At 39.8% G+C, this 16,498-nt stretch overlaps 1 protein-coding gene across 5 annotated transcripts in view; it reads right to left on the reverse strand.

Annotated features, from left to right (window-relative positions):
- PDZRN4 (PDZ domain containing ring finger 4) overlaps positions 1-16,498 on the reverse strand; it is a 255,192-nt gene that overhangs the window by 18,983 nt on the left and 219,711 nt on the right. The gene's annotated exons all lie outside the window — the stretch shown is intronic.

The raw sequence follows: 16,498 nt of genomic DNA on the forward strand, positions 1-16,498 counted from the left end.
CAGAAGCTGTTAGGTAACAGCAGGATGCTTCAAGGAATCTCCTGTGGAGCTGAACAGCCGTGGCATCCTCCTCAATTGTGAGATGATGCAGAAAACATATTTTTAGTGCCAGATGTCCCAGCAGTGGCATCTCATGAAAAGTGGAAGTTTTAGGGCAGATGGTGCAGCAATAACTACTACATGCACCCATCTGAGTTAAGCATCTTTAGGGTTTCACGGGGGAATCATTCACAAAAATGCAAAGCTGCACTTGGTTTGAACACTGTGAAACAAATAATTGTAATAAAGCATGATGAATCCAGTAACACAGAGTATTAGCCTGGTTGCAAATGGGAAACTTTAGCTGATATACGTATTTAAAGGGAGTCTGCAGGTGACATTTGGAGCTTAACAGCTTCTGCTTCTCATGGCTGTGCGAAAAAAGGAGAGACAAACCCACGCTTCACTTCTCAGTCTGTGATACAGAGCTTGTTCCTCCCCATCTCCAGAGATGTCACGCAGATTAATCCATAAACAGGCACAGGGCGCACAGCAGTGAGGACTCACTACTGAGTCCAATCGAGTTGTGGGGACCAGGTGTCGAAATACCACAACTTACAGAAAAACCTGCAGTTCACACACATGGGTCAGCCGATGAACCCCGTGCCATTTTCATTTCAGCTGAACATCTTTCACGAAGAGCACTGCTACGGCTCCCTCCCCTGCTCCCTCACCAACATACACATCTACATGGGTTCAGTACCTGCATAAACCCTATAAACTTCTCCCTGGACTTTGGACATTCAATGTCTTAATGAAAACTAAGAAAATGCAGGAAATACCATGAAACCTGTAGTATTCTTTAGTTTTTCTTAAATATGGCAGGAGTTTTAAATAGGGTGGTAAGAAGTGGAAGTAGTCGCCAGTACATGTTATACATCAGGTTGGAAAGAAGAAACACGGGACCGTGTTTTATTAGGGAAGAGAATCGCAGTGACCTGATTTTGGCATTGGGAGCCGAAGTATGTGTACTGGAGGGAGGCCTATTCAAAACCTGTAATAATTGATGCCTCCAGAGGGAAAGAACACTTGACTAGAACTGTAATATTAGGGAGAAATTACAGTAACAAAACGGCTTCAATTACAGCAACAAGGTATACTTTTAAGGAATAAAGAAGCTTGCGGTCCCTTGGAGGCCTATAAGGAAGCCTAAATACACCATAAAGGACTGAGACTGGGACCTTTAAATCAAGGCAAATGAGGAGCTGTGCACAAGCTGAAATCCATTGACTTTCATTGTCCTGCCGGCACAACCTCCCGTCTCCCTGTGCTGAGGCTGCACAGGGGCCCCAAGGACTGCTCTGAACATAATTTCTTCGGTCGGGAATGACCTTGAAGTTCTTGTGGATCATTTGTCTCAAAATGTTACTACAAAGCTGTACAAATGTTTCAGGCTGCAAACAAACTGAATCCTTTCAGTGCGCTGGCCCAATGAGCAGAATAATTTAACCATTTAGGGCATGAAAGAGCAAAGGAAAATGAGGATGACCTTAGAGGCTCCATCCGGGGAGTCCAAGAGGTTTGCTAAAACTGTCTCTGGGAACCAGCTGATGACAAATATCAGTGACTAATAGCCTCTGACTGGGATGCACCAGCCCTGGCTGTGCATAGTGCTTGAGTTGCCACAGCTTTTGTTTCTCCACCCAGTAACAGAGCTTAGAGCTGAGATCTGTACTCGGTACTCTTGGGACTACCTCTTTCCTAAATGACTGTACGGGGCATAGTCTGATGACTGCACATGGCTGTGGCCACTTAGAAGCTGTAGATACCTACGACTGAGATACTGGTACTTAGTGTTAAAGGCCCAACAAACATTTAATGGTTTTCAGTCTAGACTCAAGTACATACTCAAGTAATATCTCATTCAGCATGAGAGAGAAGTTGGATGAAGTCTCTTGCTTTGCATTGGAAGTCATTCCAGATTACTGCCTTTTTCCCACTGCACATCTGCACTACTAACCTCACGGCATCTTCTTTTTTACAGTAAACACGATACATCCTGGTCACATTCAAACAAATCAGGGTTGACAAAACATCTTTGGAAAATTTAAAAACACTTTGCATAAAATATTAAATCATCTCTCAGAGCAAAAGCCCACAAGTCCGATCTTTAACTCTATATAACAAGCACATCTGAAACAACATCAACAGAAGAGCAGCAACTGAGACACTAGAGAACCTGGACCATCATGGTCAAATGCATTTGACATTGCATTTTGCGACAGATGCTTTTTAGTGTTTTTTTTCCCAACTGGTCTTTAACAGAAGAAACAATAAGTTTGGCAGCAGCAATGAATTTGTAGGAATGTAGTTTCCTTCTCTGAAATCCCTTTAGATACGTGCACACATGCACGCGTACATACACACACACACATATAGTTGCATTCTCTTTGGGTTTTGTGTGTGTGCATGTAGGGACTGAACTGACAGTCTTCAAAATTCAGCATTTTAAAAATCTGTGAGAAACAATATTTGGAGATTCATGAAGTGTGCTGACAGACAGATGGTGGAAGGAGAGAGACTGAGGAGAGAGCTTGGGAGATGACAGCCTCCCCCTCTTTTGGGCACTCTGGGGGCAGCCGCCTCTCAACACGAAGAGTATTCTGCTGCCAAGTGACAGAAATCAATGCCAAATTGCTAAATCTTTGACTTGCTGCTTCTTTTCTCTGTGTGGGCAGAACAATAATTCAGTGCGTTGCCACAGTGAAGACAATACTTTAAAGTGTTTTGCCATAAACTATTTGGTTAAAAGACAGACATGGAAATTAGAATAAGGACTATCCTGTCTTGAAAGGCTGGGATGCAAATTTCCAAGGTAGCTCATTTCTTCAGACATAGAAAAGACAGTGAAAATGTGCAGGCCATGCTCCTGAAGGACTGAAAACTGGTTATATTGGTCATCCTCTAAAGTGATTGAGTAGTGGCTGTAGCCTCTGGCTACCAGTTAAAGGCCGTCATTCGCTTCAATGATGGAAAACCAGTTTACAGGCTGTCAGCCTCAGGAAACATAAGACCAAACAAGGAGCTGTCACCTCTTTGGGGAGGGAAGGCTAGGTTAATACTGTCATTTCTCTCAAGTGGTAGAGAAGTAGATTATAAATGTCATCAACTGGGCTGTTGGCTTTCTAGAATTGCTGAAAAGAGGTTACGGGCTATTAGAGGAGACCTTGTAAAAGTTTGCATCAGTTTGCAGTTATAGTGGGTCCTTCTACAAAAAGCTAGATTACAAAGACTAAAGCTGATGGTCTGTTAGAAAACAGACCATGAACCCTTCAGTGACCATTCTTAAACAGTCTTTTTGGGGCAAAAAGAGCTCTGAACTCTTCACATTTTCCCTCCACACACTGGAAAACAGATTACAGCCCAAGAGGGAAGTTGGTAAAGTTTCTTCTCACCGCACCCAGAAGATGTTGACAAGAGTTATTCATCTGATGACCCTGTGCTGGAATAACTGCACACATGGAAAGCTTACTCTGCCCCATTTTTCTTTGCTGACCACTCTGCCAATGGTCTCTACTAAGGCATGCACACCTTTGAATCCTTCCTCCACTTTCTGCCAGGATTAGCTACTCCCTGTTCAACACTGTTCAACCCATTTATAGTGTGGCTAAGCTCTGCCCCTGTCTCATCACTGCCTGTCAGCCTCTCTCACCTCCATTCGAACCATCCCACCCTGGCACCCCTCTCCACCAACACAATCCTTCTGTCCTCATCTTCAAAGCACTTCTCAGTTCACTCTTTCCCCAAGTGACCCTTCACCCATATTCAGAGACAGCAGCCTCACTCACCCTTTTCTCCCATTTCCCTCCAAACACTTCCATTCTCAGTAAGTGCCCATGTCCACACAGACCCTGCATCACCTTCCTTTTACTCTCACCTTATAACCTATCCTGTTATCTCACCTATAGAAATCTGTAAAGAAATTACTGCCTGGTAAGCAGGAAGTCCCATCTACTAAAGTGACCGCTTCACTATGTATGAATCATGCATACAGCTGGGCGCTACCGAAATAACCTATTATTACTGCCACTTTGTTCTCCTTCCTCTCTCTCATCCTCCAATCCTTTGTTCGTCTTGCCTTCTCATACTTCTGTGTGATGAGAAGAAATTTTTGTATGGGTGGGAAATAAGGCAAATAAGAAAGTAGAGCTCAATACAAATTAGTTGCAATGAACAGCAAGCTACCCTCTTCCCAAGGTAGGAGACTCTCAAAGCCCGTACAAGAACTTCCAGTGTTTGGAGGCAACTGGGTGGCTTTGAAACTCAGAATAAACTTGAGATCTGATGTGTCCCTTGCCCAGGAACTGCTGAGGAGTAAATGGGTTCAGGGAATCCCTGACGCTCTCTGTGATAATATTACTTTTATTGAATTTGACCTACTATATTCACAGAATTAGCGAAGACATTGATTGAATTCTTTCCATGGAACTGTAACTCTTGGGCTGCTCTAGTGCAATGGAGGTTTAAGGAGAAAAACATTGCCCCAGCTCTAAAGGGTTTAGAGTCCAGTTGCTGGACACTATAATATTGTCTCATCTCATTCTATGTCCATTCTTCATTTTTGTCCACTCATGACTTACTGGCTGTGAAATGCAATAGGACTAGTTTACTGTGTGTACTGTAGACCAGTATAACTAACTAGAGTTAATCAATCTATTATTCAACATTATTCTATAGTATGACAAAGGTAAACTCTACACTTGGCTACCTCATGTCCAAACATGATGTCCTAGGACTAGGAGTCTCCTGAGACTATGCTGACAAGGAAACTTGTCGATCCTTTTTGCCATTTATTTGTGTATGGAAACACACTGACCCATGTCCAGAATGGAAACCTTTAATAAGGAAACCTTGAAAAAAGGTTACCATTGCAAATGGCAGAGGATGAACTTATTGATACAAGTTACTGGTTGCAAGAACAAGAAATGTACATTTTCTAAAAAATCACCGGGTGTATTTTAGATTACTGGGCATATGTTTGAGACTCTTCCCTAGACGATGCTCTATACTGAGGAAGGGAAATTTCCCTACCTTCTCAAATTCATCATAATTTTGAAAAAAATTAGTAAGATCTTGCCTCATAAGACAGTTTTTTAGGAGGTTTCCAGAAGTTTTGTGCCTTTAAGTCCCTATTCCCTGTTCAATTGTAACTGCTTCGGTGCAGTCACCTCATATAACTTTTTGTGACTTGTTTTCTTTATCTATAAGCAGAAAACAACGCAAACACCACCAAAGTAGCACGACATAAAAGAATAAATGATTACAGAGTGTTTGAAAGGCACTGTAGAAACATTATAAATATTCTACATCCTTCCAGTACTCCCTGTCTGCCTTTATAGCAATTGTTGCACACCACTAAAAGGACAAGAGAGACTATCAAAATCGTAATAGCTATTGAGTTCCCTTCACCTGTACAGTATATCAGAGTAATGGGTCCCATGAACTCTGGTAACACCATTAGAAGGGACAGCATGGAATCAAAACACAACAGTATTTTTCCTAAATGGACGGTGTGTGATCATTTCAGTTAACATTTAAGTCCTCATTACAGTGAGAAATTCATCTCACCGTCGAGACATAGTCAAATACCAAATTAATTTTAATTAGTGTTACTCTCCAGTGTAACAGAACCTGTGATTCATAGTTCAGGGTTTGTATTTTCGTGACATGGTAAGATAAAGGATCCTAAACATGTTCTGTTTATGATACAGTCAACTATTTCTTTTCTTAGCATTAACTAGGATCTACCTTGTCCCATTTAACTCCGTGATCTTTAGAGGAAAAGAATGTCAGCTTTTCATGCTGCTTACATATCAGTATAGTCCAGCCTGTAAAACCCAAACACTGTGCTTTCTTCCCTCTCCCCTTTGAACAACTCTCCTGAATGGGGAAAAAAAAAAAGACAGAAAGGAGAAGGGAAGTTTTGCTATTTACAAGTATGAAATCGCCAGGTTTTAAATTAGGAGTCAACTCAGCAGTACACGTATAGCTTTTAGAAAAGGAAGTCACTACAGTGTACTGGAGAAGGATTCCTACTTCACCAGAAGAAAGACAAAAAGCTGCCAGTCTGGAAAAGTCCTTGTGTGGTGAAACAAACAATGCAATTCAGATATGCTTTACCTTCATCCTGAAATGTATGAAAGAGCTGTATCTTGGCTCAAGTCTCTAAGGTGGCTGACAAATTCCATCTACAAAACCCACAGTAATGTAATGGGTTCTAAGGCAAAAGAATTCAGAGACAGGCAGTCTGTGGAGGTCTCTCTGGGTTCAGCAATTTTTCTGTACCATAGGATGATTATTAGTACCTCCTGGATCAAAACCAGATTACGAATTGTTACTAGTTGCTATTATTGCAACATCAAGGAAAAAAAAATACAAAAAATAAAACGTTATCTTCATAGCCACCCAGAACAACGCAGTTATCACCAATTAGTGAATTACTGCCCATCACTAAATAAGTGGCCATGTGCATACCCTGAAACAACCCCAGGTGTGAGCTGAAACACCTTTATGTTCTACCCCTTTATGGACCATTATCAGGCAGAGCTCCAAACTCTTTACACAATTTACCTCATAGCTGAGATGACCTAAGAGTTTGCAAATGCTAAAATACACCAAGGTTTAGCTGACAGGTTTTATGATTATGTCCTTGTTTTCCTCAGTTTCTTTCACAAGCACTTGTAAAGCAGTGTCTTTGTGCCAGGCTAGTTATTTTGTGTTGTAGCCTTGACTGCACTTTCGGAAGAAATCAAGGCTTATTGAATGCAATGAGTGGACCCAATATCTGATGATCCAAGGTGGAGGAGTGTAGTATTTACCATAAATTCTACGAGAAAACAAAACCAAAAGAATAAAGCAAAATAAGAAAAGAGTAGTTACTTTTTCCTTTGCTTTTCCTTTTTACCTGCAGTAATAGCTGAGAAGCTGTTTTAATGTTCATCTTGCTAATGGTATAATTGACAGAATGATTAACTGAATGAATGAAGCACAAAAGGCCAAGAACAGAGTACTTACAGAATAGCTTAATGAAGAATTAACTGAGAAAGTACATTAAGTTCTGACTTATTTTAATAAACTGGTTATACTGAAAAAAAAATCCTCATCCATCTGAGCTAGTGTCACTCTTCTGAAGCATCAAACAGAAGTGCACAGGGACTACAGGGACTACACACACCTTAAAATTAAGATTCACTCTTCAGTATTGTCTTGTTTCTGCATCTTTATAGGTGAGATAAACCTTCAGTTTATATGCACAGCTGAATTTTGGCTGCTCTTCACACTTTCTATCAATCAGGGTTACTATAAGAAGGTTGTTCTGCAAAGTCAGATCAATTTTATCAGCTTCTTGCTAGTGGTTTCTGTAAACTATGGAAACCAAGCAAAGCTCACTCTCAACCTCACAACTGTGTTTAGTAATCCCAACTTTGCAGTTCTTATCTCATCACTGGGAGTGAGGTAAGCACCTGGATCGTTATCAGGCAGAACTCCAAACAGACAAGCATCCTGGCAGCACCTCGCTAATCACATTCACTTTCTTGGTCTCTTCCTCCACATGACTGGAAGGATATACATTTTCCAGGCTGCCAAATAACTGGTCATTTACATTGCTACCTTCTATAATATTTAATCTTCATAATGCCGCACACTCGTCATCACTGGCAAGTAATTCTGCTCATGAAATAAAAATAAATAATACAAACAGAACCAGAGCTATCCCTTCACTCTTCTTACAGGAACAATTGAATCTAATGAAGTCCTAGGAGGGTAGAGAGCTAACAGTGGAGCTAATAAAAAGAAAAATTCATCTCAAATTCAGAAGTGATGAGAATGGTATTACATGTTACATAAAAGCACACATTGCAAATGAGTGTGGGTGTAAAACAGAGGAAACAACAGCCTGGGTTTGCAACAAAAAAGCATCAGCAGCAGAATAAATGGTGTTCTTTAGACTTCCTTTTAGAACACCATTTATTTCACCTCTGAATTTGTACCATGCAGCAGGAGTTGTGACTGTCATGTACAAATGATCAGAGTATGTACAATGGGTAAGACTACACACCTAAAACAGACGCTTGGTGTTTCAAACAAGTATCACATTTCACCTCACCCAGATCATGTTTCCAACTCTCTTAGCTAGGCTTTGTTTAGCAGTTATGTCTTTAACAATGACCAGAAGTAATTTGAGGAAACTCAGAAAGAAGATGTGTAAATTCTAGCGTCAGTAGAAGTCATCATAACAATCTATTTTAAATATAATGAATTATTATTTTCCTATGGGCTACCTATCTCTGTTTAGATGAAGAGAGTCTGTGGTGCCTCCACTGTACACTTAACAAAGTAATTTCATTTTAAGGTAGATAGTTTGTCTTCAGGCTTGGGGTGGGTGTTAAATATTTAATTGTTTACTTGTGTGTGCATATGTCTGTGTGTGCGGAGGGGAGGTAGTATGTGTGTGTAAATTTATGTATATGAGTATATGGGTATATACAGTGTGTATGTATCTGTGTGTAAGTGCATGCCAGGCAGGTCAGTTACACTGCAGAGAGTCTCCCCTGGCAATCACCAAACAATTCAGTTAAGAGCATGACTGCAACTCTTGAAAACACAGTGATAGGATATACACTTATAATGAGAAACCAAAGTGTCAGATGACCCCAGAATTCACAGAACCAGAGCGGTGACATTTACAGCCATCTCTGGACTCTACCTTTTAATGACAAACCATGTAGAAGACTAATTATTTATTAATAACTGCAAAAAGAGAAACGGCAAAAGGAAACAATTTTCAGTTTGCTAGAAAAGCTCCTCTGTCATAAGCTAGATCAGTCAAACATAAAACCCCCCTCTCACGTTACCTCCATGGTGACTGCGTGTTTAGGGTGGGCAACTGTAAAGAAACAGCTCACAGGAGAGACTATATAGAGGAAACGCCTATCACTGCAGCTTTCTCAAGTGTACCAATAAAAAAAGATCAAAACCGCCTGGGATGCTGGGACTGCCAGACTGAAGGCAAGTAATACCGCAGGGAAACAAAGGCTTCCTAGACCTAAGAACTATCCTAACGCCATCAAGAGTTACGCTCTCTTGTCAAAAGCATTTTCCAGGAAATATGTTAATGTCTACATAACACAGGCTAATTGTAGGCTATGTAGCAGAAGTATTTAGTGTGAAACAGAGTGCAATGAAACTGCCCTCCCCTTCACAGGTCACTACAGGGTCCTACTGCATTCTTTTCACAACGAATAAACCTATATTTAAATGTTTGTAGTGGATTTAATTTACAAACACTGGTCACTTCCACCGGAAAAAAGAGTGTTTCCATCAGAAAAGCAAAGCTCTTAATTCCTCTGGTACCTTCACTATGGAAGGTAACAAGCATCGCAGGATTTTAGCAGATTATACTTCAGTTTTAGAACCCATACTGTAAATGCCTATGGAGATTTGGTAGAGTTCAAGATTTCGCTTTTAAAGCGACTGACATTCTCGAGTTGTGAAAATAACGTAAAGAAATAAGTTCTTTTTTCCCCTTTCTAATGCTCCCAGTATGTTCTGTTATGCAGATTTTACACAGACAGGCACATCCACAATGTACTTGGGGGGGTATTTGGATGGAAATAGAAAAGCTATGGAGCAAGACAGAGCCAGCCTAGATGTAAACAAGCTGGAACTGCTGGCAGCTGTGCTGTTACAAATAAAATTGCATTCCCCACTGTCTTCTCACTTATCAATTTTGACAGAAGACTGTCCTGACTTCTCATAAACAGCAACGAAAAGGACAAATCATGTTGGGTGTCAGATTTGCCAGAATGGATTTGGTTGGTAGCTTACCACAAAGAAACAGAGGGTTATCTCCATTCCACATGGTGGGGAAAAACAATGCTCTGTCCAAGAGGTGGGGGCTCTACCTTACAGGCTGAAGTCTCATTTAATCCTCGTTTTTTAAAGTCTGGTTTAGATTTAAGAATCTCTGACACAAGATTTGTTTACATCAAAGCAGAAAGGAAAAATATCAGCAAGCATTTCTCAAATGCATAATCCAAAAGCAAATACAACACAGAATGAGAAATATTTAAAAACAAAATCACTTTCCTGCTGATCCCTGCTTTATAGCTACACTTAGAGCCATATGCTGCTTTGTGTCCAGACAAAGAATGCCCTGGGACAGCAGGATGCTGTAGACAATGATACCAGTGTTAAAAAAAAAAGGAAAAAAAAAAAGTAGTAGCAGAAAAAACCAGAATTAATATGCTGACATCTAGGCACCTATTAATAAAAATATCATCTCGCAACTGTGGGAGCAGAATTTGGCCCTGTAGCTGATGAATCCTTTGATAATAAAGAAGCTCCATTGGATATGGGAATTCACTCTCTTCCTGCAGCTCTGGAGAGAAAATTTTTGGTGTGCACTACACTTCTATGTAGGAAATCAAAGAATGGAGTAACTTAAGGCATGGCAAGGCTGCCAGTGCATATTCAGCAGTCTGATGTGTGATGATCAGTAACAGTCTGATGGCTGTGAGTGGGAGGAGGAAGACACTCAAGTGTCAGCTGAGACTCCCAATGGGTGAGGATGGGGGGCGGATAGCAGTCGCAGAGCAGATGGGGGAACGGACTGGGCTGGATGAACGATGGAGCTGGACTACGAATGTGAGAAACCTTTGATCACTGTGCTATGAACAAATTTAGTGTTGCAGTGGGTCTAAGCATATGGGGATGAGACAAACACAACTTTTAATTCTGTGTGCCTCACAGGCTTGGTGTGGCCTTTCTGACTTGCTTTTAAAGGGTACTTTAAGCCTTGAGCTTAAAGACACATGGTGGACTTCACAGTGAATGTATCTCATAAGGAAGTCACAGAGGGAAAAAAAAAATCCTTTACAGATTACAGGCTTCCTGGCTGCAAAAGGCTCAACATCTGACAGTATATCCTCCAGGAAGTCACAAACATCCACTCGAACCTGAGTTTTCCCCCTTAGCTAGCACGCATAATACCAAATCTTCAGATCCCTGTCAAAAAGATAAATTCAAAAATCAACCCTTATGGGAAGTATTAAACTTAAAGTACTCTAAATGCTATTAAAAACCTTTTTTTCTCCCTATTGTCTGGATGATCACACCTACTGGAAAGTAAAATGTCCTCAGCATACTTTGTTATTTCAAACAAGCCATGGTCTTACTTTTCTCCCTAATTCTTCCACCTCCCTAATCATTCTCTTTATTTCTGTTCTTTCCCCATGGTGCAGTATGAATGTTAATTTATTAGAAGTACTTAACTATATACATATATTTTCATAGGTTATATATGCATATATGTTTTCACCTGCTTGAGACCCAACACCCCTTCTGGTATGTTCTGCACTTGAGAAAACCATGAATTCTTGCTTTCTGAGCAGACAGATCCATGATGAACTGCCTATATATAGTATTTCTCAGCAGTCAGCTTTGGTCCTCACTTTTGGTCTTTCACTCAATATAAGTGTGAAGTTGCAAGGATGGTATGCAATGAAGGGTTTCCTTTTCACTAATCTTAGATTCTACATTCTCACTTTCTTCTCATTGAACAAAGTAGGTGGGAATAGCACAGACAAGGCAGAAAATGAACCTTATGGTAAAATGAGATAAGCAGACTGGAGTAGTAACTATTCCATTGTGCAGTGTGTGTGAATATACTAAACTGTCACATTGGCTCACAGCCTCTATATTCCAAGGGAATATTTTGCTTTTGGACAATTTTGAAAAAAAAATAAAAGAAAGAGATTTATTATTACATGTATTTGAAGAGAAAAATTCTGACTTTTCATTATGAAACTCTTTGGCTTTCAACATTGAAAAATAAGAGATACAGCAAAGGAATCACTGGTCTGAGCCATTTAAGGGGTGGGGGGAAGAAACCCCTCAAACTTTACCAGTCCAATTTTTTTGGTTTTGGAGCTTTCCAGAATTTGCTCCCCAATCTGTTTTCCAATGAAAATGGCTTTGACATAAAATGTTAGAATGGATCTTCTCTTCGTTATCAGGTAGGAATACAGCACCTCATGTCTGGCTAGAAGTCCATTAACTAATTAGGGGGCTGGAGCACATCTCCTACGAAGGGAGGCTGGGAGAACTGTGTTTGGTTAGCCTTTTGAAGAGAAGTGTCTTCTTAATTAGGAGATCTTATTGCTTCCTTCAAGTACCAAATGCAAGGGTCCAGAGAAGTCAGAACCAGACTCTTCCTGGAGGTGCACTGTGACAGCCACATGAGACAATAAACATGAGTTGCTACTCAGGAAATTCCAATTAGATATTTAGGGAAGTGCTTCTTACCACGAGGGTAGTCAAACACTGGAAGAGTTGTCCAGAGACGTTGTAGACTGTATACTATAAAACATAACCAACTATAACTATATCAGCTATATAATCAGCATCCACTTTCTTGCTCCTATACGACAGGCTCTCTCTGCAATTTCTGGACTTGCCTCAAATAGAGGTACTTGAAAGCAACTTGGAAAATTTAGTGGTGACGTCTACTGAAGGGAATGGGACAATACTAGCACATGACATCAGTGCTAACATCTTTACAGTGACTTCTACATTTCTGTTTGCCATTCATTGTGTTGGAGATAAAGGTCTGGAAGGGATCCAACACCTGCAAAAGCTCTATGTACTTGGAAACCACTCTCTGCACTTGAGACTGTCAGATATATCCTTCTCTGTTCATGAACGTCCTCTTTGCTACACCATGGACCTTCTCAGGAGAAGACCCCAATGTCTGGAGTTTTCCTGACTCTAATGGTATAAAAACTTTCAAGTCTGACACACTGCAAAGGGTAGAGGAAAACCTGTTGAAAGTAAGAATTCTGATAAGATCAGGAACTTCAAGCCCCCAGAAGATAGCTATTCTCCTTCCAAAAAACACATATGCTGCAGCTGTTTCTAAACCTGATTCCCAACTCTCCCGTTTATTAAAGAGCCCCTTCACAGCTTAGTGCTCTTTCTAAACTGTAGCAAGTGCCTTTTTCTAGCCAACAAACCTTAGACACACAAAGTCCAGAGGTTTAGGGGTTGTCATAGCTGCAGTTCAAATCAGCTGAGAATCACTTGGCATAATTAGCTTTCACTTTTTACAATAAATTTCACCTATTGCAGGTAAAATCTTACTTTATTTTTGCTGTATTTCAAAATGTTACTGCCCAGCACTTGGCTCTGTAAACATCATTATTACTGCTGCCTGCCTGCTTTGGGCCTGAAATGTGTCAGAAGATTTATCTGCCTCATCAGCACTTTCTAAACACCCAGGCAGCCAATCGAAATGGGGAGGCATAACAGATGTGCCAACATCTGCTGCAGCGAGCATTTATCTGGACAGCAGAACATGTAGCTGTAGATTCAAACTCCTAACCAGTTACAATTCCACACATTTGAACAGCCTTGATCTACAACTGTGTGAAAGCTATTTTGCAATATTAATTAAAATTAAGTTGAAAATGTAATTTTTCAGTTTTAGACAGCTGTGAGAAATATACCTTCCTGTAATTCAGTTTATGCCTTTCAGACACAGTAAAAGCAAAATACTATGAAAAAGCTAAATTTAAAGTTGAGCTTATAAAATTAGAAATTCTTAGAAAGCACTAAGCTAAAATTCTACCCCATCCATACTCTTGTTTACTTTGAGATACATATATATTAAAATATGTATAGTTAAAATATGCAAATTTTAATCACATACATGTGCCTATAAATCAAGCACATGAAGTGATATGCAATGACTTTTAAAACACATTTTTATTTTCCTGGCACCAAAATGAGGTCTACGGGCACCATATCCATGCTGAGTTTCAGCTGTTCAAACTTCTGTTGCACATGGAAATGTCCTCCACCTCCAAACATATACTTGTATAGACTGATGAAATCATGAGATGAAATACAAAGCAAACTCATCATCTGCTTTTTTGATGCACAATACAGTTTCACCTGTATTCCTGCTCACCAAACCATGCCCTCCAGGAATGACTATCACATTCTCTTTGAAGAGCTGCCTCATTAAATAAAAAAGCAAAGTTCCAGAGAAAAGACCTCTCCCGCTTTTTTTGATTTCTCCTCTGAAGGCCCAGCATGCATAATATTGAAACCTTGTTTAAAGTCCATTTTCTTGTAAAAGGTTCCCTCTTGCTAGGGGGATTCAGCCCCTGCTTCCTGTGCTCTTGAATTTCCTAGAATACTAAGCTTTAAAATAGCGACATTATAATAAGCTGGTTAACGTGATGTAGGTTATTTTTAAAAGAACATGTAAAAGAAATTATTTTCTCCCATCTTTTGTCTGTACGGCTAGATTCCATGTCTCCAAGACAGACTACATGCACTTTCAAGCAGAAGGCATGTGAAAAATAGCATTAATAAAACCCTTAGAAACATTTTCACTGTAAAGCATATATAGAGGTATGTGGTATAACAGTATAAAAACTGTCTAAACAAAGCATTTCTCCAAAACAGAAGATTTATAATCCACAGATTTCCATAAATATGAAAATATTGCCAGCACCTTTCTCTTCCTTCGCTGAGTGAAAGACACATACCATATGTTGTAATGTTGCCCAACAATAAAGTGCTGCTGAACTAAGCTCACTTTTCTTCATTTTCCTAGAAAAACACAACCTCTGACAACAAGGAAGAATTTTTATTAGCTTTCAGGTGAAGTGAGGAGTAACCCTGTGTTTGTTTTATGAAATCATGAAACAAAATGAATATCACTGACTTGATATATTTTCCTCCCGTTTTAAAACACAATAAATAGTAATAACTTTGATAAATTTGCCCATGTCAGTTTTGTGTCTTTTTCTCCCCATTCTCTCATGATCCTCTGTAGTTGTGGACACAATTCAAATCCCTAAATTGGGATATTCATTGCTTAGGGGAGGTGAGATGACAGCAACTTCATCTGCTTTGAATGTCAGAATTTTGTGATGACATACAGTGACACACTCAAAATTAACAAACAACTGTGGCAGAAACTACCTTGACATCCTCTTCCATCTAAATGATCCAATGACTAGCAAGGAAGAAGAGTGATTTAATGGCCAAAAAAGAGATGCATTACAAGTAAAGGCTCCTGGGTTTTACTGCCAGTTCTGTCACTGACTGACTTGGCAAGTCTCTCAATATGACTGTCCTTACTTCACCTGCTAGTGAATTCCTGTAGCAATACAGGACATAGTAACACTGAAGAACCTCAATGGAATGGTGTTAAGTTTAATTAATTCATACTTGAAAAGTCACTTCAATTCTTAAAAGACAGATGAAAAAGTAAAAGGAAAGGACTGCTCCTTTTACCACTCCTTTGCTCATTTACAGTGTACAATTGGCCACAGTTAGGGAGAAATTACATATTTATTATTGTCTATGTGTAAATTATGCTGACTTAAATCCCCAGGTATTTTAAAAATAAAAATGCCAGTGAAATACATAATCTTGTGCTGTAGTACGCCAAATGCATGCTAAAAGAGTCTTCTTTTAATTATTACACAGTGTTATTCAAAGAATTACAGCAAAAAAATATTCCAGTGCCACTTCTCCATTTTAACTATGACCTTTTCCATTTTTAGTCCGTAGTGACAGTCAGCTGGATCACAGGCCAGGTGTTAGCAGCTCAGAACTCCTTTTGAGTTAAAAGGAAAAAATCTCGAGGAAGGGTTCTAGAAGCCCTGATCATTTTGGTGTTTTCTCAGGTCCAGCTGAAACAACTCTAATAATCTATTTACTTGTCCAGGAGACTTCCTCACAAGCCTTTCAATTAATAGCTTTAAAATACAGTCCATTTTTTTCTCTGGATTTGTATGATATGACAGGTAGGAATGGGAAAAAAACCACCCCAAGACCCCACAAACCAGAAAGACTCTCCTAAGCAACCAAGACCACAGATCACAGGCACACACATACCTGTTCACTTCCTTCATGATACTTCTTAACAGCAGCTGCTACATAATATTAAGAATTGCCACAAAAAATCAGAATAATGGTGTCAGTAAAATGTCTCTATACCATGGGGCATCCACGATTCAGCCATAACCACTAGGCAGTTACGAACTGATGGTCAGAAAATAAACACAATACAGTAAGTCCCAGTTTATCGAAGCCCACTCTGAGCTGTCAGATCAGTCCCTCCACCACAACAGCAGCTGTATAAGGTAAGGCACGTGGTAAGAAGTATCTGCTTTTCCATTGAAAATCTACACCACACTTACCAGCAAGCCTTTTCACATTCCCTTTATCACACCAGTCAGGTCTGATGACAATGGAAAGACACAACCTTGTCCACCATTTCAGCTCTTCTACACTGCAACACCCACGTCTCTATTAGGATCCTTATTTCTTGACGCCTTCTCTTTTAAATTACATCTGGTGGTTGCTGAATTCCAAAACTGCCTTTTATTTGCTAAAGGCTCTTTTTTGATTCATCCTAAGTTTTAAGTTCAGGAAAAAA

Source organism: Gymnogyps californianus, chromosome 1 (genome assembly GCF_018139145.2).
Source record: "Gymnogyps californianus isolate 813 chromosome 1, ASM1813914v2, whole genome shotgun sequence".
Classification (NCBI taxonomy): Eukaryota; Metazoa; Chordata; class Aves; order Accipitriformes; family Cathartidae; genus Gymnogyps; species Gymnogyps californianus.